Raw genomic sequence first — 22,787 nt, 5'->3', positions numbered from 1 at the left:
TGCACATTTTTGGCGCTTTAGGTACGGTTCAAATGGGATTGAATTAAGTGTTCTGACCTCTAAGTCTGAAAAGAGATTTCCTTAAATTGACACATAACAAAGCAACAAACGTGGGATTATACCTGACATAAATCCAGCAGTTTAGGCCAAAAAAAACAGCAGTTTTTTAGGTAGAAGGTCTTGTTTCGTTTGTACCACCAGTACTAAAGATCGGCTTTACCTAACAACGATCCAGCCCAATGAAAATCGGCAGGTTTGTAATATTTAAACTATTTCTCAAGCAAAATCTTTCAACCGCCACACATACTAAACTGGCTAGTATGGGCATCGAACCCACAACCTTGGCGTTATAAGCACCACGTTCTAACCAACTGAGCTAACCAGCCAAGGTTCTCGGGTTTAAAATGTCAAAATCTACTCATGTGACTTAAAACGACTAGAATTTGCTTGAAGGTACCTTCACGGATGTAAAAGGAAGAGCAATTTTGCACATTTTTGGCGCTTTAGGTACGGTTCAAATGGGATTGCAATAAGTGTTCTGACCTCTAAGTCTGAAAAGAGATTTCCTTAAATTGACACATAACAAAGCAACAAACGTGGGGTTTTACCTGACATAAATCCAGCAGTTTAGGCCAAAAAAAGCAGCAGGTTTTTAGGTAGAAGGTCTTGCTTCGTTTGTACCATCAGTACTAAAGATCGGCTTTACCTAACAACGATCCAGCCCAATGAAAATCGGCAGGTTTGTAATATTTAAACTATTTCTCAAGCAAAATCTTTCACCCGCCACACATACTAAACTGGCTAGTATGTCAAAATGTGCTCATGTGACTATATAAGACTAGAATTTGCTTGAAGGTACCTTCAGGGATGTAAAAGGAAGAGCAATTTTGCACATTTTTGGCGCTTTAGGTACGGTTCAAATGGGATTGAATTAAGTGTTCTGACCTCTAAGTCTGAAAAGAGATTTCCTTAAATTGACACATAACAAAGCAACAAACGTGGGATTATACCTGACATAAATCCAGCAGTTTAGGCCAAAAAAAACCAGCAGGTTTTTAGGTAGAAGGTCTTGCTTCGTTCGTACCACCAGTACTAAAGATCGGCTTTACCTAACAACGATCCAGCCCAATGAAAATCGGCAGGTTTGTAATATTTAAACTATTTCTCAAGCAAAATCTTTCAACCGCCACACATACTAAACTGGGCTAGTATGTCAAAATGTGCTCATGTGACTATATAAGACTAGAATTTGCTTGAAGGTACCTTCAGGGATGTAAAAGGAAGAGCAATTTTGCATATTTTTGGCGCTTTAGGTACGGTTCAAATGGGATTACAATAAGAGTTCTGACCTCTAAGTCTGAAAAGAGATTTCCTTAAATTGACACATAACAAAGCACCAAACGTGGGATTATACCTGACATAAATCCACTAGTTTAGGCCAAAAAAAGCAGCAGTTTTTAAGTATAAGGTCTTGCTTCGTTTGTACCTTCAGTACTAAAGATCGGCTTTACCTAACAACGATCCAGCCCAATGAAAATAGGAAGGTTTGTAATTGTTAAATTCTTTCTTAATCAATATCTTCCATATACTAAACTTACTCAACTGGCTAGAATGGGGATCTAACCCACGACCTTGCCGTTATTAGCACCACGCTCTAACCAACTGAGCTAACCAGCCAAAGTTCTTATGAGTGAAATGTCAAAATGTGCTCATGTGACTATATAAGACTAGAATTTGCTTGAAGGTACCTTCAGGGATGTAAAAGGAAGAGCAATTTTGCACATTTTTGGCGCTTTAGGTACGGTTCAAATGGGATTGCAATAAGTGTTCTGACCTCTAAGTCTGAAAAGAGATTTCCTTAAATTGACACATAACAAAGCACCAAACGTGGGATTATACCTGACATAAATCCACTAGTTTAGGCCAAAAAAAGCAGCAGTTTTTAAGTATAAGGTCTTGCTTCGTTTGTACCTTCAGTACTAAAGATTGGCTTTACCTAACAACGATCCAGCCCAATGAAAATAGGAAGGTTTGTAATAGTTAAATTCTTTCTTAATCAATATCTTACATATACTAAACTTACTCAACTGGCTAGAATGGGGATCTAACCCTCGACCTTGGTGTTATTAGTACCACGCTAACCAGCCACATTTTCCACATGTAAAATGTCAAAATGTGCGCAAGGGACCATATAATATAAGAGTTGGCTTGAAGGTACCTTCAGGGATGTAAAAGGAAGAGCAATTTTGCACATTTTTGGCGCTTTAGGTACGGTTCAAATGGGATTGAAATAAGTGTTCTGACCTCTAAGTCTGAAAAGAGATTTCCTTAAATTGACACATAACAAAGCAACAAACGTGGGATTATACCTGACATAAATCCAGCAGTTTAGGCCAAAAAAAAAACAGCAGGTTTTTAGGTAGAAGGTCTTGCTTCGTTTGTACCATCAGTACTAAAGATCGGCTTTACCTAACAACGATCCAGCCCAATGAAAATCGGCAGGTTTGTAATATTTAAACTATTTCCTCAAGCAATATCTTCCGACCGCCACACATACTAAACTGGCTTGTATGGGCATCGAACCCACAACCTTGGTGTTATTAGCACCACGCTCTAACCAACTGAGCTAACGAGCCAAGGTTCTCAGGTTTAAAATGTCAAAATGTGCTCATGTGACTTTATACGACTAGAATTTGCTTGAAGGTACCTTCAGGGATGTAAAAGGAAGAGCAATTTTGCACATTTTTGGCGCTTTAGGTACGGTTCAAATGGGATTGCAATAAGTGTTCTGACCTTTACGTCTGAAAAGAGATTTCCTTAAATTGACACATAACAAAGCAACAAACGTGGGGTTTTACCTGACATAAATCCAGCAGTTTAGGCCAAAAAAAGCAGCAGTTTTTAAGTAGAAGGTCTTGCTTCGTTTGTACCTTCAGTACTAAAGATTGGCTTTACCTAACAACGATCCAGCCCAATGAAAATCGGAAGGTTTGTAATAGTTAAATTCTTTCTTAATCAATATCTTACATGTGCTAAACAAACTCAACTGGCTAGAATGGGGATCTAACCCACGACCTTGGCGTTATTAGTACCACGCTAACCAGCCACATTTTCCACATGTAAAATGTCAAAATGTGCGCAAGGGACCATATAATATAAGAGTTGGCTTGAAGGTACCTTCAGGGATGTAAAAGGAAGAGCAATTTTGCACATTTTTGGCGCTTTAGGTACGGTTCAAATGGGATTGCAATAAGAGTTCTGACCTCTAAGTCTGAAAAGAGATTTCCTTAAATTGACACATAACAAAGCAACAAACGTGGGTTTTTACCTGACATAAATCCAGCAGTTTAGGCCAAAAAAAGCAGCAGTTTTTAAGTATAAGGTCTTGCTTCGTTTGTACCTTCAGTACTAAAGATTGGCTTTACCTAACAACGATCCAGCCCAATGAAAATAGGAAGGTTTGTAATAGTTAAATTCTTTCTTAATCAATATCTTACATATACTAAACTTACTCAACTGGCTAGAATGGGGATCTAACCCTCGACCTTGGTGTTATTAGTACCACGCTAACCAGCCACATTTTCCACATGTAAAATGTCAAAATGTGCGCAAGGGACCATATAATATAAGAGTTGGCTTGAAGGTACCTTCAGGGATGTAAAAGGAAGAGCAATTTTGCACATTTTTGGCGCTTTAGGTACGGTTCAAATGGGATTGCAATAAGAGTTCTGACCTCTAAGTCTGAAAAGAGATTTCCTTAAATTGACACATAACAAAGCAACAAACGTGGGTTTTTACCTGACATAAATCCAGCAGTTTAGGCCAAAAAAAAAACAGCAGGTTTTTAGGTAGAAGGTCTTGCTTCGTTTGTACCATCAGTACTAAAGATCGGCTTTACCTAACAACGATCCAGCCCAATGAAAATCGGCAGGTTTGTAATATTTAAACTATTTCTCAAGCAAAATCTTTCACCCGCCACACATACTAAACTGGCTAGTATGTCAAAATGTGCTCATGTGACTATATAAGACTAGAATTTGCTTGAAGGTACCTTCAGGGATGTAAAAGGAAGAGCAATTTTGCACATTTTTGGCGCTTTAGGTACGGTTCAAATGGGATTGAAATAAGTGTTCTGACCTCTAAGTCTGAAAAGAGATTTCCTTAAATTGACACATAACAAAGCAACAAACGTGGGATTATACCTGACATAAATCCAGCAGTTTAGGCCAAAAAAAAAACAGCAGGTTTTTAGGTAGAAGGTCTTGCTTCGTTTGTACCATCAGTACTAAAGATCGGCTTTACCTAACAACGATCCAGCCCAATGAAAATCGGAAGGTTTGTAATAGTTAAATTCTTTCTTAATCAATATCTTACATTTGCTAAATGTACTCAACTGGCTAGAATGATGATCTAACCCTCGACCTTGGTGTTATTAGTATCACGCTAACCAGCCACATTTTCCACATGTAAAATGTCAAAATGTGCGCAAGGGACCATATAATATAAGAGTTGGCTTGAAGGTACCTTCAGGGATGTAAAAGGAAGAGCAATTTTGCACATTTTTGGCACTTTAGGTACGGTTCAAATGGGATTGCAATAAGAGTTCTGACCTCTAAGTCTGAAAAGAGATTTCCTTAAATTGACACATAACAAAGCAACAAACGTGGGGTTTTACCTGACATAAATCCAGCAGTTTAGGCCAAAAAAAAGCAGCAGGTTTTTAGGTAGGTCTTGCTTCGTTTGTACCTTCAGTACTAAAGATCGGCTTTACCTAACAACGATCCAGCCCAATTAAAATCGGCACGTTTGCAACATTTAAACTATTTCTCAAGCAACTGGCTATTATGGGGATCGAACCCACGACCTTGGCGTTATTAGCACCACGCTCTAACCAACTGAGCTAACCAGCCAACGTTGTCAGGATGAAAAGGTCAAAATGTGCTTATGTGACTATATAAGACTAGAATTTGCTTGAAGGTACCTTCAGGGATGTAAAAGGAAGAGCAATTTTGCACATTTTTGGCGCTTTAGGTACGGTTCAAATGGGATTGAATTAAGTGTTCTGACCTCTAAGTCTGAAAAGAGATTTCCTTAAATTGACACATAACAAAGCAACAAACGTGGGATTATACCTGACATAAATCCAGCAGTTTAGGCCAAAAAAAACAGCAGTTTTTTAGGTAGAAGGTCTTGTTTCGTTTGTACCACCAGTACTAAAGATCGGCTTTACCTAACAACGATCCAGCCCAATGAAAATCGGCAGGTTTGTAATATTTAAACTATTTCTCAAGCAAAATCTTTCAACCGCCACACATACTAAACTGGCTAGTATGGGCATCGAACCCACAACCTTGGCGTTATAAGCACCACGTTCTAACCAACTGAGCTAACCAGCCAAGGTTCTCGGGTTTAAAATGTCAAAATCTACTCATGTGACTTAAAACGACTAGAATTTGCTTGAAGGTACCTTCACGGATGTAAAAGGAAGAGCAATTTTGCACATTTTTGGCGCTTTAGGTACGGTTCAAATGGGATTGCAATAAGTGTTCTGACCTCTAAGTCTGAAAAGAGATTTCCTTAAATTGACACATAACAAAGCAACAAACGTGGGGTTTTACCTGACATAAATCCAGCAGTTTAGGCCAAAAAAAGCAGCAGGTTTTTAGGTAGAAGGTCTTGCTTCGTTTGTACCATCAGTACTAAAGATCGGCTTTACCTAACAACGATCCAGCCCAATGAAAATCGGCAGGTTTGTAATATTTAAACTATTTCTCAAGCAAAATCTTTCACCCGCCACACATACTAAACTGGCTAGTATGTCAAAATGTGCTCATGTGACTATATAAGACTAGAATTTGCTTGAAGGTACCTTCAGGGATGTAAAAGGAAGAGCAATTTTGCACATTTTTGGCGCTTTAGGTACGGTTCAAATGGGATTGAATTAAGTGTTCTGACCTCTAAGTCTGAAAAGAGATTTCCTTAAATTGACACATAACAAAGCAACAAACGTGGGATTATACCTGACATAAATCCAGCAGTTTAGGCCAAAAAAAACCAGCAGGTTTTTAGGTAGAAGGTCTTGCTTCGTTCGTACCACCAGTACTAAAGATCGGCTTTACCTAACAACGATCCAGCCCAATGAAAATCGGCAGGTTTGTAATATTTAAACTATTTCTCAAGCAAAATCTTTCAACCGCCACACATACTAAACTGGGCTAGTATGTCAAAATGTGCTCATGTGACTATATAAGACTAGAATTTGCTTGAAGGTACCTTCAGGGATGTAAAAGGAAGAGCAATTTTGCATATTTTTGGCGCTTTAGGTACGGTTCAAATGGGATTACAATAAGAGTTCTGACCTCTAAGTCTGAAAAGAGATTTCCTTAAATTGACACATAACAAAGCACCAAACGTGGGATTATACCTGACATAAATCCACTAGTTTAGGCCAAAAAAAGCAGCAGTTTTTAAGTATAAGGTCTTGCTTCGTTTGTACCTTCAGTACTAAAGATCGGCTTTACCTAACAACGATCCAGCCCAATGAAAATAGGAAGGTTTGTAATTGTTAAATTCTTTCTTAATCAATATCTTCCATATACTAAACTTACTCAACTGGCTAGAATGGGGATCTAACCCACGACCTTGCCGTTATTAGCACCACGCTCTAACCAACTGAGCTAACCAGCCAAAGTTCTTATGAGTGAAATGTCAAAATGTGCTCATGTGACTATATAAGACTAGAATTTGCTTGAAGGTACCTTCAGGGATGTAAAAGGAAGAGCAATTTTGCACATTTTTGGCGCTTTAGGTACGGTTCAAATGGGATTGCAATAAGTGTTCTGACCTCTAAGTCTGAAAAGAGATTTCCTTAAATTGACACATAACAAAGCACCAAACGTGGGATTATACCTGACATAAATCCACTAGTTTAGGCCAAAAAAAGCAGCAGTTTTTAAGTATAAGGTCTTGCTTCGTTTGTACCTTCAGTACTAAAGATTGGCTTTACCTAACAACGATCCAGCCCAATGAAAATAGGAAGGTTTGTAATAGTTAAATTCTTTCTTAATCAATATCTTACATATACTAAACTTACTCAACTGGCTAGAATGGGGATCTAACCCTCGACCTTGGTGTTATTAGTACCACGCTAACCAGCCACATTTTCCACATGTAAAATGTCAAAATGTGCGCAAGGGACCATATAATATAAGAGTTGGCTTGAAGGTACCTTCAGGGATGTAAAAGGAAGAGCAATTTTGCACATTTTTGGCGCTTTAGGTACGGTTCAAATGGGATTGAAATAAGTGTTCTGACCTCTAAGTCTGAAAAGAGATTTCCTTAAATTGACACATAACAAAGCAACAAACGTGGGATTATACCTGACATAAATCCAGCAGTTTAGGCCAAAAAAAAAACAGCAGGTTTTTAGGTAGAAGGTCTTGCTTCGTTTGTACCATCAGTACTAAAGATCGGCTTTACCTAACAACGATCCAGCCCAATGAAAATCGGCAGGTTTGTAATATTTAAACTATTTCCTCAAGCAATATCTTCCGACCGCCACACATACTAAACTGGCTTGTATGGGCATCGAACCCACAACCTTGGTGTTATTAGCACCACGCTCTAACCAACTGAGCTAACGAGCCAAGGTTCTCAGGTTTAAAATGTCAAAATGTGCTCATGTGACTTTATACGACTAGAATTTGCTTGAAGGTACCTTCAGGGATGTAAAAGGAAGAGCAATTTTGCACATTTTTGGCGCTTTAGGTACGGTTCAAATGGGATTGCAATAAGTGTTCTGACCTTTACGTCTGAAAAGAGATTTCCTTAAATTGACACATAACAAAGCAACAAACGTGGGGTTTTACCTGACATAAATCCAGCAGTTTAGGCCAAAAAAAGCAGCAGTTTTTAAGTAGAAGGTCTTGCTTCGTTTGTACCTTCAGTACTAAAGATTGGCTTTACCTAACAACGATCCAGCCCAATGAAAATCGGAAGGTTTGTAATAGTTAAATTCTTTCTTAATCAATATCTTACATGTGCTAAACAAACTCAACTGGCTAGAATGGGGATCTAACCCACGACCTTGGCGTTATTAGTACCACGCTAACCAGCCACATTTTCCACATGTAAAATGTCAAAATGTGCGCAAGGGACCATATAATATAAGAGTTGGCTTGAAGGTACCTTCAGGGATGTAAAAGGAAGAGCAATTTTGCACATTTTTGGCGCTTTAGGTACGGTTCAAATGGGATTACAATAAGAGTTCTGACCTCTAAGTCTGAAAAGAGATTTCCTTAAATTGACACATAACAAAGCAACAAACGTGGGGGTTTACCTGACATAAATCCAGCAGTTTAGGCCAAAAAAAAGCAGCAGGTTTTTAGGTAGGTCTTGCTTCGTTTGTACCTTCAGTACTAAAGATCGGCTTTACCTAACAACAATCCAGCCCAATGAAAATCGGCACGTTTGCAATATTTAAACTATTTCTCAAGCAACTTGCTAGTATGGGGATCAAACCCACGACCTCGGCGTTATTAGCACCACTCTCTAACCAACTGAGCTAACCAGCCAAAATTGTCAGGAGTAAAATGTCAAAATGTGCTCATGCGACTATATAAGACTAGAATTTGCTTGAAGGTACCTTCAGGGATGTAAAAGGAAGAGCAATTTTTCACATTTTTGGCGCTTTAGGTACGGTTCAAATGGGATTGCAATAAGTGTTCTGACCTCTAAGTCTGAAAAGAGATTTCCTTAAATTGACACATAACAAAGCAACAAACGTGGGATTATACCTGACATAAATCCAGCAGTTTAGGCCAAAAAAAAACAGCAGGTTTTTAGGTAGAAGGTCTTGCTTCGTTTGTACCATCAGTACTAAAGATCGGCTTTACCTAACAACGATCCAGCCCAATGAAAATAGGAAGGTTTGTAATTGTTAAATTCTTTCTTAATCAATATCTTACATATACTAAACTTACTCAACTGGCTAGAATGGGGATCTAACCCACGACCTTGGCGTTATTAGCACCACGCTCTAACCAACTGAGCTAACCAGCCAAAGTTCTTATGAGTGAAATGTCAAAATGTTCTCATGTGACTATATAAGACTAGAATTTGCTTGAAGGTACCTTCAGGGATGTAAAAGGAAGAGCAATTTTGCACATTTTTGGCGCTTTAGGTACGGTTCAAATGGGATTGCAATAAGTGTTCTGACCTCTAAGTCTGAAAAGAGATTTCCTTAAATTGACACATAACAAAGCACCAAACGTGGGATTATACCTGACATAAATCCACTAGTTTAGGCCAAAAAAAGCAGCAGTTTTTAAGTATAAGGTCTTGCTTCGTTTGTACCTTCAGTACTAAAGATTGGCTTTACCTAACAACGATCCAGCCCAATGAAAATAGGAAGGTTTGTAATAGTTAAATTCTTTCTTAATCAATATCTTACATATACTAAACTTACTCAACTGGCTAGAATGGGGATCTAACCCTCGACCTTGGTGTTATTAGTACCACGCTAACCAGCCACATTTTCCACATGTAAAATGTCAAAATGTGCGCAAGGGACCATATAATATAAGAGTTGGCTTGAAGGTACCTTCAGGGATGTAAAAGGAAGAACAATTTTGCACATTTTTGGCGCTTTAGGTACGGTTCAAATGGGATTGAAATAAGTGTTCTGACCTCTAAGTCTGAAAAGAGATTTCCTTAAATTGAGACATAACAAAGCAACAAACGTGGGATTATACCTGACATAAATCCAGCAGTTTAGGCCAAAAAAAAAACAGCAGGTTTTTAGGTAGAAGGTCTTGCTTCGTTTGTACCATCAGTACTAAAGATCGGCTTTACCTAACAACGATCCAGCCCAATGAAAATCGGCAGGTTTGTTATATTTAAACTATTTCTCAAGCAATATGTTTCGACCGCCACACATACTAAACTGGCTTGTATGGGCATCGAACCCACAACCTTGGTGTTATTAGCTCTACACTCTAACCAACTGAGCTAACCAGCCAAGGTTCTCAGGTTTAAAATGTCAAAATGTGCTCATGTGACTTTATACGACTAGAATTTGCTTGAAGGTACCTTCAGGGATGTAAAAGGAAGAGCAATTTTGCACATTTTTGGCGCTTTAGGTACGGTTCAAATGGGATTGCAATAAGAGTTCTGACCTCTAAGTCTGAAAAGAGATTTCCTTAAATTGACACATAACAAAGCAACAAACGTGGTGTTTTACCTGACATAAATCCAGCAGTTTAGGCCAAAAAAAGCAGCAGGTTTTTAGGTAGGTCTTGCTTCGTTCGTACCTTCAGTACTAAAGATCGGCTTTACCTAACAACGATCCAGCCCAATTAAAATCGGCACGTTTGCAATATTTAAACTATTTCTCAAGCAACTGGCCAGTATGGGGATCGAACCCACGACCTTGGCGTTATTAGCACCACGCTCTAACCAACTGAGCTAACCAGCCAAAGTTGTCAGGTGTAAAAGGTCAAAATGTGCTTATGTGACTATATAAGACTAGAATTTGCTTGAAGGTACCTTCAGGGATGTAAAAGGAAGAGCAATTTTGCACATTTTTGGCGCTTTAGGTACGGTTCAAATGGGATTGAATTAAGTGTTCTGACCTCTAAGTCTGAAAAGAGATTTCCTTAAATTGACACATAACAAAGCAACAAACGTGGGATTATACCTGACATAAATCCAGCAGTTTAGGCCAAAAAAAAACCAGCAGGTTTTTAGGTAGAAGGTCTTGCTTCGTTTGTACCATCAGTACTAAAGATCGGCTTTACCTAACAACGATCCAGCCCAATGAAAATCGGCAGGTTTGTAATATTTAAACTATTTCTCAAGCAATATCTTTCGACCGCCACACATACTAAACTGGCTTGTATGGGCATCGAACCCACAACCTTGGTGTTATTAGCACTACGCTCTAACCAACTGAGCTATCGAGCCAAGGTTCTCAGGTTTAAAATGTCAAAATGTGCTCATGTGACTTTATACGACTAGAATTTGCTTGAAGGTACCTTCAGGGATGTAAAAGGAAGAGCAATTTTGCACATTTTTGGCGCTTTAGGTACGGTTCAAATGGGATTGCAATAAGAGTTCTGACCTCTAAGTCTGAAAAGAGATTTCCTTAAATTGACACATAACAAAGCAACAAACGTGGGGTTTTACCTGACATAAATCCAGCAGTTTAGGCCAAAAAAAAGCAGCAGGTTTTTAGGTAGGTCTTGCTTCGTTTGTACCTTCAGTACTAAAGATCGGCTTTACCTAACAACGATCCAGCCCAATTAAAATCGGCACGTTTGCAATATTTAAACTATTTCTCAAGCAACTGGCTAGTATGGGGATCGAACCCACGACCTTGGCGTTATTAGCACCACGCTCTAACCAACTGAACTAACCAGCCAAAGTTGTCAGGAGTAAAAGGTCAAAATGTGCTTATGTGACTATATAAGACTAGAATTTGCTTGAAGGTACCTTCAGGGATGTAAAAGGAAGAGCAATTTTGCACATTTTTGGCGCTTTAGGTACGGTTCAAATGGGATTGAATTAAGTGTTCTGACCTCTAAGTCTGAAAAGAGATTTCCTTAAATTGACACATAACAAAGCAACAAACGTGGGATTATACCTGCCATAAATCCAGCAGTTTAGGCCAAAAAAAAACAGCAGGTTTTTAGGTAGAATGTCTTGCTTCGTTTGTACCATCAGTACTAAAGATCGGCTTTACCTAACAACGATCCAGCCCAATGAAAATCGGCAGGTTTGTAATATTTAAACTATTTCTCAAGCAAAATCTTTCAACCGCCACACATACTAAACTGGCTAGTATGGGCATCGAACCCACGACCTTGGCGTAATTAGCACCACGCTCTAACCAACTGAGCTAACCAGCCAAAGTTCTTATGAGTGAAATGTCAAAATGTGCTCATGTGACTATATAAGACTAGAATTTGCTTGAAGGTACCTTCAGGGATGTAAAAGGAAGAGCAATTTTGCACATTTTTGGCGCTTTAGGTACGGTTCAAATGGGATTGCAATAATTGTTCTGACCTCTAAGTCTGAAAAGAGATTTCCTTAAATTGACACTTAACAAAGCACCAAACGTGGGATTATACCTGACATAAATCCACTAGTTTAGGCCAAAAAAAGCAGCAGTTTTTAAGTATAAGGTCTTGCCTCGTTTGTACCTTCAGTACTAAAGATTGGCTTTACCTAACAACGATCCAGCCCAATGAAAATAGGAAGGTTTGTAATAGTTAAATTCTGTCTTAATCAATATCTTACATATACTAAACTTACTCAACTGGCTAGAATGGGGATCTAACCCTCGACCTTGGTGTTATTAGTACCACGCTAACCAGCCACATTTTCCACATGTAAAATGTCAAAATGTGCGCAAGGGACCATATAATATAAGAGTTGGCTTGAAGGTACCTTCAGGGATGTAAAAGGAAGAGCAATTTTGCACATTTTTGGCGCTTTAGGTACGGTTCAAATGGGATTGCAATAAGAGTTCTGACCTCTAAGTCTGAAAAGAGATTTCCTTAAATTGACACATAACAAAGCAACAAACGTGGTGTTTTACCTGACATAAATCCAGCAGTTTAGGCCAAAAAAAGCAGCAGGTTTTTAGGTAGGTCTTGCTTCGTTCGTACCTTCAGTACTAAAGATCGGCTTTACCTAACAACGATCCAGCCCAATTAAAATCGGCACGTTTGCAATATTTAAACTATTTCTCAAGCAACTGGCCAGTATGGGGATCGAACCCACGACCTTGGCGTTATTAGCACCACGCTCTAACCAACTGAGCTAACCAGCCAAAGTTGTCAGGTGTAAAAGGTCAAAATGTGCTTATGTGACTATATAAGACTAGAATTTGCTTGAAGGTACCTTCAGGGATGTAAAAGGAAGAGCAATTTTGCACATTTTTGGCGCTTTAGGTACGGTTCAAATGGGATTGAATTAAGTGTTCTGACCTCTAAGTCTGAAAAGAGATTTCCTTAAATTGACACATAACAAAGCAACAAACGTGGGATTATACCTGACATAAATCCAGCAGTTTAGGCCAAAAAAAAAACAGCAGGTTTTTAGGTAGAAGGTCTTGCTTCGTTTGTACCATCAGTACTAAAGATCGGCTTTACCTAACAACGATCCAGCCCAATGAAAATCGGCAGGTTTGTAATATTTAAACTATTTCTCAAGCAATATCTTTCGACCGCCACACATACTAAACTGGCTTGTATGGGCATCGAACCCTCAACCTTGGTGTTATTAGCACTACGCTCTAACCAACTGAGCTATCGAGCCAAGGTTCTCAGGTTTAAAATGTCAAAATGTGCTCATGTGACTTTATACGACTAGAATTTGCTTGAAGGTACCTTCAGGGATGTAAAAGGAAGAGCAATTTTGCACATTTTTGGCGCTTTAGGTACGGTTCAAATGGGATTGAATTAAGTGTTCTGACCTCTAAGTCTGAAAAGAGATTTCCTTAAATTGACACATAACAAAGCAACAAACGTGGGGTTTTACCTGACATAAATCCAGCAGTTTAGGCCAAAAAAAAGCAGCAGGTTTTTAGGTAGGTCTTGCTTCGTTTGTACCTTCAGTACTAAAGATCGGCTTTACCTAACAACAATCCAGCCCAATGAAAATCGGCACGTTTGCAATATTTAAACTATTTCTCAAGCAACTTGCTAGTATGGGGATCAAACCCACGACCTCGGCGTTATTAGCACCACGCTCTAACCAACTGAGCTAACCAGCCAAATTTGTCAGGAGTAAAATGTCAAAATGTGCTCATGTGACTATATAAGACTAGAATTTGCTTGAAGGTACCTTCAGGGATGTAAAAGGAAGAGCAATTTTTCACATTTTTGGCGCTTTAGGTACGGTTCAAATGGGATTGCAATAAGTGTTCTGACCTCTAAGTCTGAAAAGAGATTTCCTTAAATTGACACATAACAAAGCAACAAACGTGGGATTATACCTGACATAAATCCAGCAGTTTAGGCCAAAAAAAAACAGCAGGTTTTTAGGTAGAAGGTCTTGCTTCGTTTGTACCATCAGTACTAAAGATCGGCTTTACCTAACAACGATCCAGCCCAATGAAAATAGGAAGGTTTGTAATTGTTAAATTCTTTCTTAATCAATATCTTACATATACTAAACTTACTCAACTGGCTAGAATGGGGATCTAACCCACGACCTTGGCGTTATTAGCACCACGCTCTAACCAACTGAGCTAACCAGCCAAAGTTCTTATGAGTGAAATGTCAAAATGTGCTCATGTGACTATATAAGACTAGAATTTGCTTGAAGGTACCTTCAGGGATGTAAAAGGAAGAGCAATTTTGCACATTTTTGGCGCTTTAGGTACGGTTCAAATGGGATTGCAATAAGTGTTCTGACCTCTAAGTCTGAAAAGAGATTTCCTTAAATTGACACATAACAAAGCACCAAACGTGGGATTATACCTGACATAAATCCACTAGTTTAGGTCAAAAAAAGCAGCTGTTTTTAAGTATAAGGTCTTGCTTCGTTTGTACCTTCAGTACTAAAGATTGGCTTTACCTAACAACGATCCAGCCCAATGAAAATAGGAAGGTTTGTAATAGTTAAATTCTTTCTTAATCAATATCTTACATATACTAAACTTACTCAACTGGCTAGAATGGGGATCTAACCCTCGACCTTGGTGTTATTAGTACCACGCTAACCAGCCACATTTTCCACATGTAAAATGTCAAAATGTGCGCAAGGGACCATATAATATAAGAGTTGGCTTGAAGGTACCTTCAGGGATGTAAAAGGAAGAACAATTTTGCACATTTTTGGCGCTTTAGGTACGGTTCAAATGGGATTGAAATAAGTGTTCTGACCTCTAAGTCTGAAAAGAGATTTCCTTAAATTGACACATAACAAAGCAACAAACGTGGGGTTTTACCTGACATAAATCCAGCAGTTTAGGCCAAAAAAAGCAGCAGGTTTTTAGGTAGGTCTTGCTTCGTTTGTACCTTCAGTACTAAAGATCGGCTTTACCTAACAACGATCCAGCCCAATTAAAATCGGCACGTTTGCAATATTTAAAGTATTTCTCAAGCAACTGGCTAGTATGGGGATCGAACCCACGACCTTGGCGTTATTAGCACCACGCTCTAACCAACTGAGCTAACCAGCCAAATTTGTCAGCAGTAAAAGGTCAAAATGTGCTTATGTGACTATATAAGACTAGAATTTGCTTGAAGGTACCTTCAGGGATGTAAAAGGAAGAGCAATTTTGCACATTTTTGGCGCTTTAGGTACGGTTCAAATGGGATTGCAATAAGAGTTCTGACCTCTAAGTCTGAAAAGAGATTTCCTTAAATTGACACATAACAAAGCAACAAACGTGGGGTTTTACCTGACATAAATCCAGCAGTTTAGGCCAAAAAAAAGAGCAGGTTTTTAGGTAGGTCTTGCTTCGTTTGTACCTTCAGTACTAAAGATTGGCTTTACCTAACAACGATCCAGCCCAATGAAAATAGGAAGGTTTGTAATAGTTAAATTCTTTCTTAATCAATATCTTACATATACTAAACTTACTCAACTGGCTAGAATGGGGATCTAACCCTCGACCTTGGTGTTATTAGTACCACGCTAACCAGCCACATTTTCCACATGTAAAATGTCAAAATGTGCGCAAGGGACCATATAATATAAGAGTTGGCTTGAAGGTACCTTCAGGGATGTAAAAGGAAGAGCAATTTTGCACATTTTTGGCGCTTTAGGTACGGTTCAAATGGGATTGCAATAAGAGTTCTGACCTCTAAGTCTGAAAAGAGATTTCCTTAAATTGACACATAACAAAGCAACAAACGTGGGGTTTTACCTGACATAAATCCAGCAGTTTAGGCCAAAAAAAAGCAGCAGGTTTTTAGGTAGGTCTTGCTTCGTTTGTACCTTCAGTACTAAAGATCGGCTTTACCTAACAACGATCCAGCCCAATTAAAATCGGCACATTTGCAATATTTAAACTATTTCTCAAGCAACTGGCTAGTATGGGGATCGAACCCACGACCTTGGCGTTATTAGCACCACGCTCTAACCAACTGAGCTAACCAGCCAAATTTGTCAGGAGTAAAAGGTCAAAATGTGCTTATGTGACTATATAAGACTAGAATTTGCTTGAAGGTACCTTCAGGGATGTAAAAGGAAGAGCAATTTTGCACATTTTTGGGGCTTTAGGTACGGTTCAAATGGGATTGAATTAAGTGTTCTGACCTCTAAGTCTGAAAAGAGATTTCCTTAAATTGACACATAACAAAGCAACAAACGTGGGATTATACCTGCCATAAATCCAGCAGTTTAGGCCAAAAAAAAACAGCAGGTTTTTAGGTAGAATGTCTTGCTTCGTTTGTACCATCAGTACTAAAGATCGGCTTTACCTAACAACGAACCAGCCCAATGAAAATCGGCAGGTTTGTAATATTTAAACTATTTCTCAAGCAAAGTCTTTCAACCGCCACACATACTAAACTGGCTAGTATGGGCATCGAACCCACGACCTTGGCGTAATTAGCACCACGCTCTAACCAACTGAGCTAACCAGCCAAAGTTCTTATGAGTGAAATGTCAAAATGTGCTCATGTGACCATATAAGACTAGAATTTGCTTGAAGGTACCTTCAGGGATGTAAAAGGAAGAGCAATTTTGCACATTTTTGGCGCTTTAGGTACGGTTCAAATGGGATTGCAATAAGTGTTCTGACCTCTAAGTCTGAAAAGAGATTTCCTTAAATTGACACTTAACAAAGCACCAAACGTGGGATTATACCTGACATAAATCCACTAGTTTAGGCCAAAAAAAGCAGCAGTTTTTAAGTATAAGGTCTTGCCTCGTTTGTACCTTCAGTACTAAAGATTGGCTTTACCTAACAACGATCCAGCCCAATGAAAATAGGAAGGTTTGTAATAGTTAAATTCTTTCTTAATCAATATCTTACATATACTAAACTTACTCAACTGGCTAGAATGGGGATCTAACCCTCGACCTTGGTGTTATTAGTACCACGCTAACCAGCCACATTTTCCACATGTAAAATGTCAAAATGTGCGCAAGGGACCATATAATATAAGAGTTGGCTTGAAGGTACCTTCAGGGATGTAAAAGGAAGAGCAATTTTGCACATTTTTGGCGCTTTAGGTACGGTTCAAATGGGATTGCAATAAGAGTTCTGACCTCTAAGTCTGAAAAGAGATTTCCTTAAATTGACACATAACAAAGCAACAAACGTGGGGTTTTACCTGACATAAATCCAGCAGTTTAGGCCAAAAAAAGCAGCAGGTTTTTAGGTAGGTCTTGCTTCGTTTGTACCTTCAGTACTAAAGATCGGCTTTACCTAACAACGATCCAGCCCAATTAAAATCGGCACGTTTGCAATATTTAAACTATTTCTCAAGCAACCGGCTAGTATGGGGATCGAACCCACGACCTTGGCGTTATTAGCACCACGCTCCTACCAACTGAGCTAACCAGCCAAAGTTGTCAGGTGTAAAAGGTCAAAATGTGCTTATGTGACTATATAAGACTAGAATTTGCTTGAAGGTACCTTCAGGGATGTAAAAGGAAGAGCAATTTTGCACATTTTTGGCGCTTTAGGTACGGTTCAAATGGGATTGAATTAAGTGTTCTGACCTCTAAGTCTGAAAAGAGATTTCCTTAAATTGAGACATAACAAAGCAACAAACGTGGGATTATACCTGACATAAATCCAGCAGTTTAGGCCAAAAAAAAAACAGCAGGTTTTTAGGTAGAAGGTCTTGCTTCGTTTGTACCATCAGTACTAAAGATCGGCTTTACCTAACAACGATCCAGCCCAATGAAAATCGGCAGGTTTGTAATATTTAAACTATTTCTCAAGCAATATCTTTCGACCGCCACACATACTAAACTGGCTTGTATGGGCATGGAACCCACAACCTTGGTGTTATTAGCACTACGCTCTAACCAACTGAGCTATCGAGCCAAGGTTCTCAGGTTTAAAATGTCAAAATGTGCTCATGTGACTTTATACGACTAGAATTTGCTTGAAGGTACCTTCAGGGATGTAAAAGGAAGAGCAATTTTGCACATTTTTGGCGCTTTAGGTACGGTTCAAATGGGATTGCAATAAGAGTTCTGACCTCTAAGTCTGAAAAGAGATTTCCTTAAATTGACACATAACAAAGCAACAAACGTGGGGTTTTACCTGACATAAATCCAGCAGTTTAGGCCAAAAAAAAGCAGCAGGTTTTTAGGTAGGTCTTGCTTCGTTTGTACCTTCAGTACTAAAGATCGGCTTTACCTAACAACGATCCAGCCCAATTAAAATCGGCACGTTTGCAATATTTAAACTATTTCTCAAGCAACTGGCTAGTATGGGGATCGAACCCACGACCTTGGCGTTATTAGCACCACGCTCTAACCAACTGAGCTAACCAGCCAAATTTGTCAGGAGTAAAAGGTCAAAATGTGCTTATGTGACTATATAAGACTAGAATTTGCTTGAAGGTACCTTCAGGGATGTAAAAGGAAGAGCAATTTTGCACATTTTTGGCGCTTTAGGTACGGTTCAAATGGGATTGAATTAAGTGTTCTGACCTCTAAGTCTGAAAAGAGATTTCCTTAAATTGACACATAACAAAGCAACAAACGTGGGATTATACCTGCCATAAATCCAGCAGTTTAGGCCAAAAAAAAACAGCAGGTTTTTAGGTAGAATGTCTTGCTTCGTTTGTACCATCAGTACTAAAGATCGGCTTTACCTAACAACGAACCAGCCCAATGAAAATCGGCAGGTTTGTAATATTTAAACTATTTCTCAAGCAAAGTCTTTCAACCGCCACACATACTAAACTGGCTAGTATGGGCATCGAACCCACGACCTTGGCGTAATTAGCACCACGCTCTAACCAACTGAGCTAACCAGCCAAAGTTCTTATGAGTGAAATGTCAAAATGTGCTCATGTGACTATATAAGACTAGAATTTGCTTGAAGGTACCTTCAGGGATGTAAAAGGAAGAGCAATTTTGCACATTTTTGGCGCTTTAGGTACGGTTCAAATGGGATTGCAATAAGTGTTCTGACCTCTAAGTCTGAAAAGAGATTTCCTTAAATTGACACTTAACAAAGCACCAAACGTGGGATTATACCTGACATAAATCCACTAGTTTAGGCCAAAAAAAGCAGCAGTTTTTAAGTATAAGGTCTTGCCTCGTTTGTACCTTCAGTACTAAAGATTGGCTTTACCTAACAACGATCCAGCCCAATGAAAATAGGAAGGTTTGTAATAGTTAAATTCTTTCTTAATCAATATCTTACATATACTAAACTTACTCAACTGGCTAGAATGGGGATCTAACCCTCGACCTTGGTGTTATTAGTACCACGCTAACCAGCCACATTTTCCACATGTAAAATGTCAAAATGTGCGCAAGGGACCATATAATATAAGAGTTGGCTTGAAGGTACCTTCAGGGATGTAAAAGGAAGAGCAATTTTGCACATTTTTGGCGCTTTAGGTACGGTTCAAATGGGATTGCAATAAGAGTTCTGACCTCTAAGTCTGAAAAGAGATTTCCTTAAATTGACACATAACAAAGCAACAAACGTGGGGTTTTACCTGACATAAATCCAGCAGTTTAGGCCAAAAAAAGCAGCAGGTTTTTAGGTAGGTCTTGCTTCGTTTGTACCTTCAGTACTAAAGATCGGCTTTACCTAACAACGATCCAGCCGAATTAAAATCGGCACGTTTGCAATATTTAAACTATTTCTCAAGCAACCGGCTAGTACGGGGATCGAACCCACGACCTTGGCGTTATTAGCACCACGCTCCTACCAACTGAGCTAACCAGCCAAAGTTGTCAGGTGTAAAAGGTCAAAATGTGCTTATGTGACTATATAAGACTAGAATTTGCTTGAAGGTACCTTCAGGGATGTAAAAGGAAGAGCAATTTTGCACATTTTTGGCGCTTTAGGTACGGTTCAAATGGGATTGAATTAAGTGTTCTGACCTCTAAGTCTGAAAAGAGATTTCCTTAAATTGAGACATAACAAAGCAACAAACGTGGGATTATACCTGACATAAATCCAGCAGTTTAGGCCAAAAAAAAAACAGCAGGTTTTTAGGTAGAAGGTCTTGCTTCGTTTGTACCATCAGTACTAAAGATCGGCTTTACCTAACAACGATCCAGCCCAATGAAAATCGGCAGGTTTGTAATATTTAAACTATTTCTCAAGCAATATCTTTCGACCGCCACACATACTAAACTGGCTTGTATGGGCATGGAACCCACAACCTTGGTGTTATTAGCACTACGCTCTAACCAACTGAGCTATCGAGCCAAGGTTCTCAGGTTTAAAATGTCAAAATATGCTCATGTGACTTTATACGACTAGAATTTGCTTGAAGGTACCTTCAGGGATGTAAAAGGAAGAGCAATTTTGCACATTTTTGGCGCTTTAGGTACGGTTCAAATGGGATTGCAATAAGAGTTCTGACCTCTAAGTCTGAAAAGAGATTTCCTTAAATTGACACATAACAAAGCAACAAACGTGGGGTTTTACCTGACATAAATCCAGCAGTTTAGGCCAAAAAAAAGCAGCAGGTTTTTAGGTAGGTCTTGCTTCGTTTGTACCTTCAGTACTAAAGATCGGCTTTACCTAACAACGATCCAGCCCAATTAAAATCGGCACGTTTGCAATATTTAAACTATTTCTCAAGCAACTGGCTAGTATGGGGCTCGAACCCACGACCTTGGCGTTATTAGCACCACGCTCTAACCAACTGAGCTAACCAGCCAAATTTGTCAGGAGTAAAAGGTCAAAATGTGCTTATGTGACTATATAAGACTAGAATTTGCTTGAAGGTACCTTCAGGGATGTAAAAGGAAGAGCAATTTTGCACATTTTTGGCGCTTTAGGTACGGTTCAAATGGGATTGAATTAAGTGTTCTGACCTCTAAGTCTGAAAAGAGATTTCCTTAAATTGACACATAACAAAGCAACAAACGTGGGGTTTTACCTGACATAAATCCAGCAGTTTAGGCCAAAAAAAAGCAGCAGGTTTTTAGGTAGGTCTTGCTTCGTTTGTACCTTCAGTACTAAAGATCGGCTTTACCTAACAACAATCCAGCCCAATGAAAATCGGCACGTTTGCAATATTTAAACTATTTCTCAAGCAACTTGCTAGTATGGGGATCAAACCCACGACCTCAGCGTTATTAGCACCACGCTCTAACCAACTGAGCTAACCAGCCAAAATTGTCAGGAGTAAAATGTCAAAATGTGCTCATGTGACTATATAAGACTAGAATTTGCTTGAAGGTACCTTCAGGGATGTAAAAGGAAGAGCAATTTTTCACATTTTTGGCGCTTTAGGTACGGTTCAAATGGGATTGCAATAAGTGTTCTGACCTCTAAGTCTGAAAAGAGATTTCCTTAAATTGACACATAACAAAGCAACAAACGTGGGATTATACCTGACATAAATCCAGCAGTTTAGGCCAAAAAAAACCAGCAGGTTTTTAGGTAGAAGGTCTTGCTTCGTCTGTACCATCAGTACTAAAGATCGGCTTTACCTAACAACGATCCAGCCCAATGAAAATAGGAAGGTTTGTAATTGTTAAATTCTTTCTTAATCAATATCTTACATATACTAAACTTACTCAACTGGCTAGAATGGGGATCTAACCCACGACCTTGGCGTTATTAGCACCACGCTCTAACCAACTGAGCTAACCAGCCAAAGTTCTTATGAGTGAAATGTCAAAATGTACTCATGTGACTATATAAGACTAGAATTTGCTTGAAGGTACCTTCAGGGATGTAAAAGGAAGAGCAATTTTTCACATTTTTGGCGCTTTAGGTACGGTTCAAATGGGATTGCAATAAGTGTTCTGACCTCTAAGTCTGAAAAGAGATTTCCTTAAATTGACACATAACAAAGCACCAAACGTGGGATTATACCTGACATAAATCCACTAGTTTAGGCCAAAAAAAGCAGCTGTTTTTAAGTATAAGGTCTTGCTTCATTTGTACCTTCAGTACTAAAGATTGGCTTTACCTAACAACGATCCAGCCCAATGAAAATAGGAAGGTTTGTAATAGTTAAATTCTTTCTTAATCAATATCTTACATATACTAAACTTACTCAACTGGCTAGAATGGGGATCTAACCCTCGACCTTGGTGTTATTAGTACCACGCTAACCAGCCACATTTTCCACATGTAAAATGTCAAAATGTGCGCAAGGGACCATATAATATAAGAGTTGGCTTGAAGGTACCTTCAGGGATGTAAAAGGAAGAACAATTTTGCACATTTTTGGCGCTTTAGGTACGGTTCAAATGGGATTGAAATAAGTGTTCTGACCTCTAAGTCTGAAAAGAGATTTCCTTAAATTGAGACATAACAAAGCAACAAACGTGGGATTATACCTGACATAAATCCAGCAGTTTAGGCCAAAAAAAAAACAGCAGGTTTTTAGGTAGAAGGTCTTGCTTCGTTTGTACCATCAGTACTAAAGATCGGCTTTACCTAACAACGATCCAGCCCAATGAAAATCGGCAGGTTTGTTATATTTAAACTATTTCTCAAGCAATATGTTTCGACCGCCACACATACTAAACTGGCTTGTATGGGCATCGAACCCACAACCTTGGTGTTATTAGCTCTACACTCTAACCAACTGAGCTAACCAGCCAAGGTTCTCAGGTTTAAAATGTCAAAATGTGCTCATGTGACTTTATACGACTAG

General features: G+C 38.9%; 23 non-coding genes across 23 annotated transcripts; all 23 read right to left on the bottom strand.

The window, feature by feature from the left end:
• Positions 1-312: 312 nt before the first annotated feature.
• trnai-uau (transfer RNA isoleucine (anticodon UAU)) lies at positions 313-386 on the bottom strand. Its single transcript has one exon. It is a non-coding gene; the product is annotated as a tRNA-Ile (tRNA).
• Positions 387-1,603: 1,217 nt separating this feature from the next.
• Positions 1,604-1,677, bottom strand: trnai-aau (transfer RNA isoleucine (anticodon AAU)). The gene has a single exon. It is a non-coding gene; the product is annotated as a tRNA-Ile (tRNA).
• An 885-nt stretch (positions 1,678-2,562) lies between these two features.
• On the bottom strand, positions 2,563-2,636 carry trnai-aau (transfer RNA isoleucine (anticodon AAU)). The gene has a single exon. It is a non-coding gene; the product is annotated as a tRNA-Ile (tRNA).
• A 2,200-nt stretch (positions 2,637-4,836) lies between these two features.
• trnai-aau (transfer RNA isoleucine (anticodon AAU)) lies at positions 4,837-4,910 on the bottom strand. The gene has a single exon. It is a non-coding gene; the product is annotated as a tRNA-Ile (tRNA).
• A 412-nt stretch (positions 4,911-5,322) lies between these two features.
• Positions 5,323-5,396, bottom strand: trnai-uau (transfer RNA isoleucine (anticodon UAU)). The gene has a single exon. It is a non-coding gene; the product is annotated as a tRNA-Ile (tRNA).
• A 1,217-nt stretch (positions 5,397-6,613) lies between these two features.
• Positions 6,614-6,687, bottom strand: trnai-aau (transfer RNA isoleucine (anticodon AAU)). Its single transcript has one exon. It is a non-coding gene; the product is annotated as a tRNA-Ile (tRNA).
• Positions 6,688-7,572: 885 nt separating this feature from the next.
• trnai-aau (transfer RNA isoleucine (anticodon AAU)) lies at positions 7,573-7,646 on the bottom strand. The gene has a single exon. It is a non-coding gene; the product is annotated as a tRNA-Ile (tRNA).
• A 1,340-nt stretch (positions 7,647-8,986) lies between these two features.
• Positions 8,987-9,060, bottom strand: trnai-aau (transfer RNA isoleucine (anticodon AAU)). The gene has a single exon. It is a non-coding gene; the product is annotated as a tRNA-Ile (tRNA).
• Positions 9,061-10,400: 1,340 nt separating this feature from the next.
• trnai-aau (transfer RNA isoleucine (anticodon AAU)) lies at positions 10,401-10,474 on the bottom strand. The gene has a single exon. It is a non-coding gene; the product is annotated as a tRNA-Ile (tRNA).
• Positions 10,475-11,345: 871 nt separating this feature from the next.
• On the bottom strand, positions 11,346-11,419 carry trnai-aau (transfer RNA isoleucine (anticodon AAU)). Its single transcript has one exon. It is a non-coding gene; the product is annotated as a tRNA-Ile (tRNA).
• A 413-nt stretch (positions 11,420-11,832) lies between these two features.
• trnai-aau (transfer RNA isoleucine (anticodon AAU)) lies at positions 11,833-11,906 on the bottom strand. The gene has a single exon. It is a non-coding gene; the product is annotated as a tRNA-Ile (tRNA).
• An 852-nt stretch (positions 11,907-12,758) lies between these two features.
• trnai-aau (transfer RNA isoleucine (anticodon AAU)) lies at positions 12,759-12,832 on the bottom strand. The gene has a single exon. It is a non-coding gene; the product is annotated as a tRNA-Ile (tRNA).
• Positions 12,833-13,703: 871 nt separating this feature from the next.
• On the bottom strand, positions 13,704-13,777 carry trnai-aau (transfer RNA isoleucine (anticodon AAU)). Its single transcript has one exon. It is a non-coding gene; the product is annotated as a tRNA-Ile (tRNA).
• Positions 13,778-14,190: 413 nt separating this feature from the next.
• trnai-aau (transfer RNA isoleucine (anticodon AAU)) lies at positions 14,191-14,264 on the bottom strand. The gene has a single exon. It is a non-coding gene; the product is annotated as a tRNA-Ile (tRNA).
• An 852-nt stretch (positions 14,265-15,116) lies between these two features.
• On the bottom strand, positions 15,117-15,190 carry trnai-aau (transfer RNA isoleucine (anticodon AAU)). Its single transcript has one exon. It is a non-coding gene; the product is annotated as a tRNA-Ile (tRNA).
• Positions 15,191-16,041: 851 nt separating this feature from the next.
• Positions 16,042-16,115, bottom strand: trnai-aau (transfer RNA isoleucine (anticodon AAU)). Its single transcript has one exon. It is a non-coding gene; the product is annotated as a tRNA-Ile (tRNA).
• A 413-nt stretch (positions 16,116-16,528) lies between these two features.
• Positions 16,529-16,602, bottom strand: trnai-aau (transfer RNA isoleucine (anticodon AAU)). Its single transcript has one exon. It is a non-coding gene; the product is annotated as a tRNA-Ile (tRNA).
• Positions 16,603-17,454: 852 nt separating this feature from the next.
• On the bottom strand, positions 17,455-17,528 carry trnai-aau (transfer RNA isoleucine (anticodon AAU)). The gene has a single exon. It is a non-coding gene; the product is annotated as a tRNA-Ile (tRNA).
• Positions 17,529-18,399: 871 nt separating this feature from the next.
• On the bottom strand, positions 18,400-18,473 carry trnai-aau (transfer RNA isoleucine (anticodon AAU)). The gene has a single exon. It is a non-coding gene; the product is annotated as a tRNA-Ile (tRNA).
• A 413-nt stretch (positions 18,474-18,886) lies between these two features.
• Positions 18,887-18,960, bottom strand: trnai-aau (transfer RNA isoleucine (anticodon AAU)). The gene has a single exon. It is a non-coding gene; the product is annotated as a tRNA-Ile (tRNA).
• An 852-nt stretch (positions 18,961-19,812) lies between these two features.
• trnai-aau (transfer RNA isoleucine (anticodon AAU)) lies at positions 19,813-19,886 on the bottom strand. Its single transcript has one exon. It is a non-coding gene; the product is annotated as a tRNA-Ile (tRNA).
• Positions 19,887-20,757: 871 nt separating this feature from the next.
• Positions 20,758-20,831, bottom strand: trnai-aau (transfer RNA isoleucine (anticodon AAU)). The gene has a single exon. It is a non-coding gene; the product is annotated as a tRNA-Ile (tRNA).
• Positions 20,832-21,701: 870 nt separating this feature from the next.
• Positions 21,702-21,775, bottom strand: trnai-aau (transfer RNA isoleucine (anticodon AAU)). Its single transcript has one exon. It is a non-coding gene; the product is annotated as a tRNA-Ile (tRNA).
• Positions 21,776-22,787: the final 1,012 nt, after the last annotated feature.

This window comes from Eucyclogobius newberryi, unplaced genomic scaffold, assembly GCF_026437365.1.
Source record: "Eucyclogobius newberryi isolate DKJ021-1_F unplaced genomic scaffold, fEucNew1.0.hap1 SCAF_36, whole genome shotgun sequence".
NCBI classification, from domain to species: Eukaryota; Metazoa; Chordata; class Actinopteri; order Gobiiformes; family Gobiidae; genus Eucyclogobius; species Eucyclogobius newberryi.
This window is presented reverse-complemented; position numbering and strand designations above follow the sequence as displayed.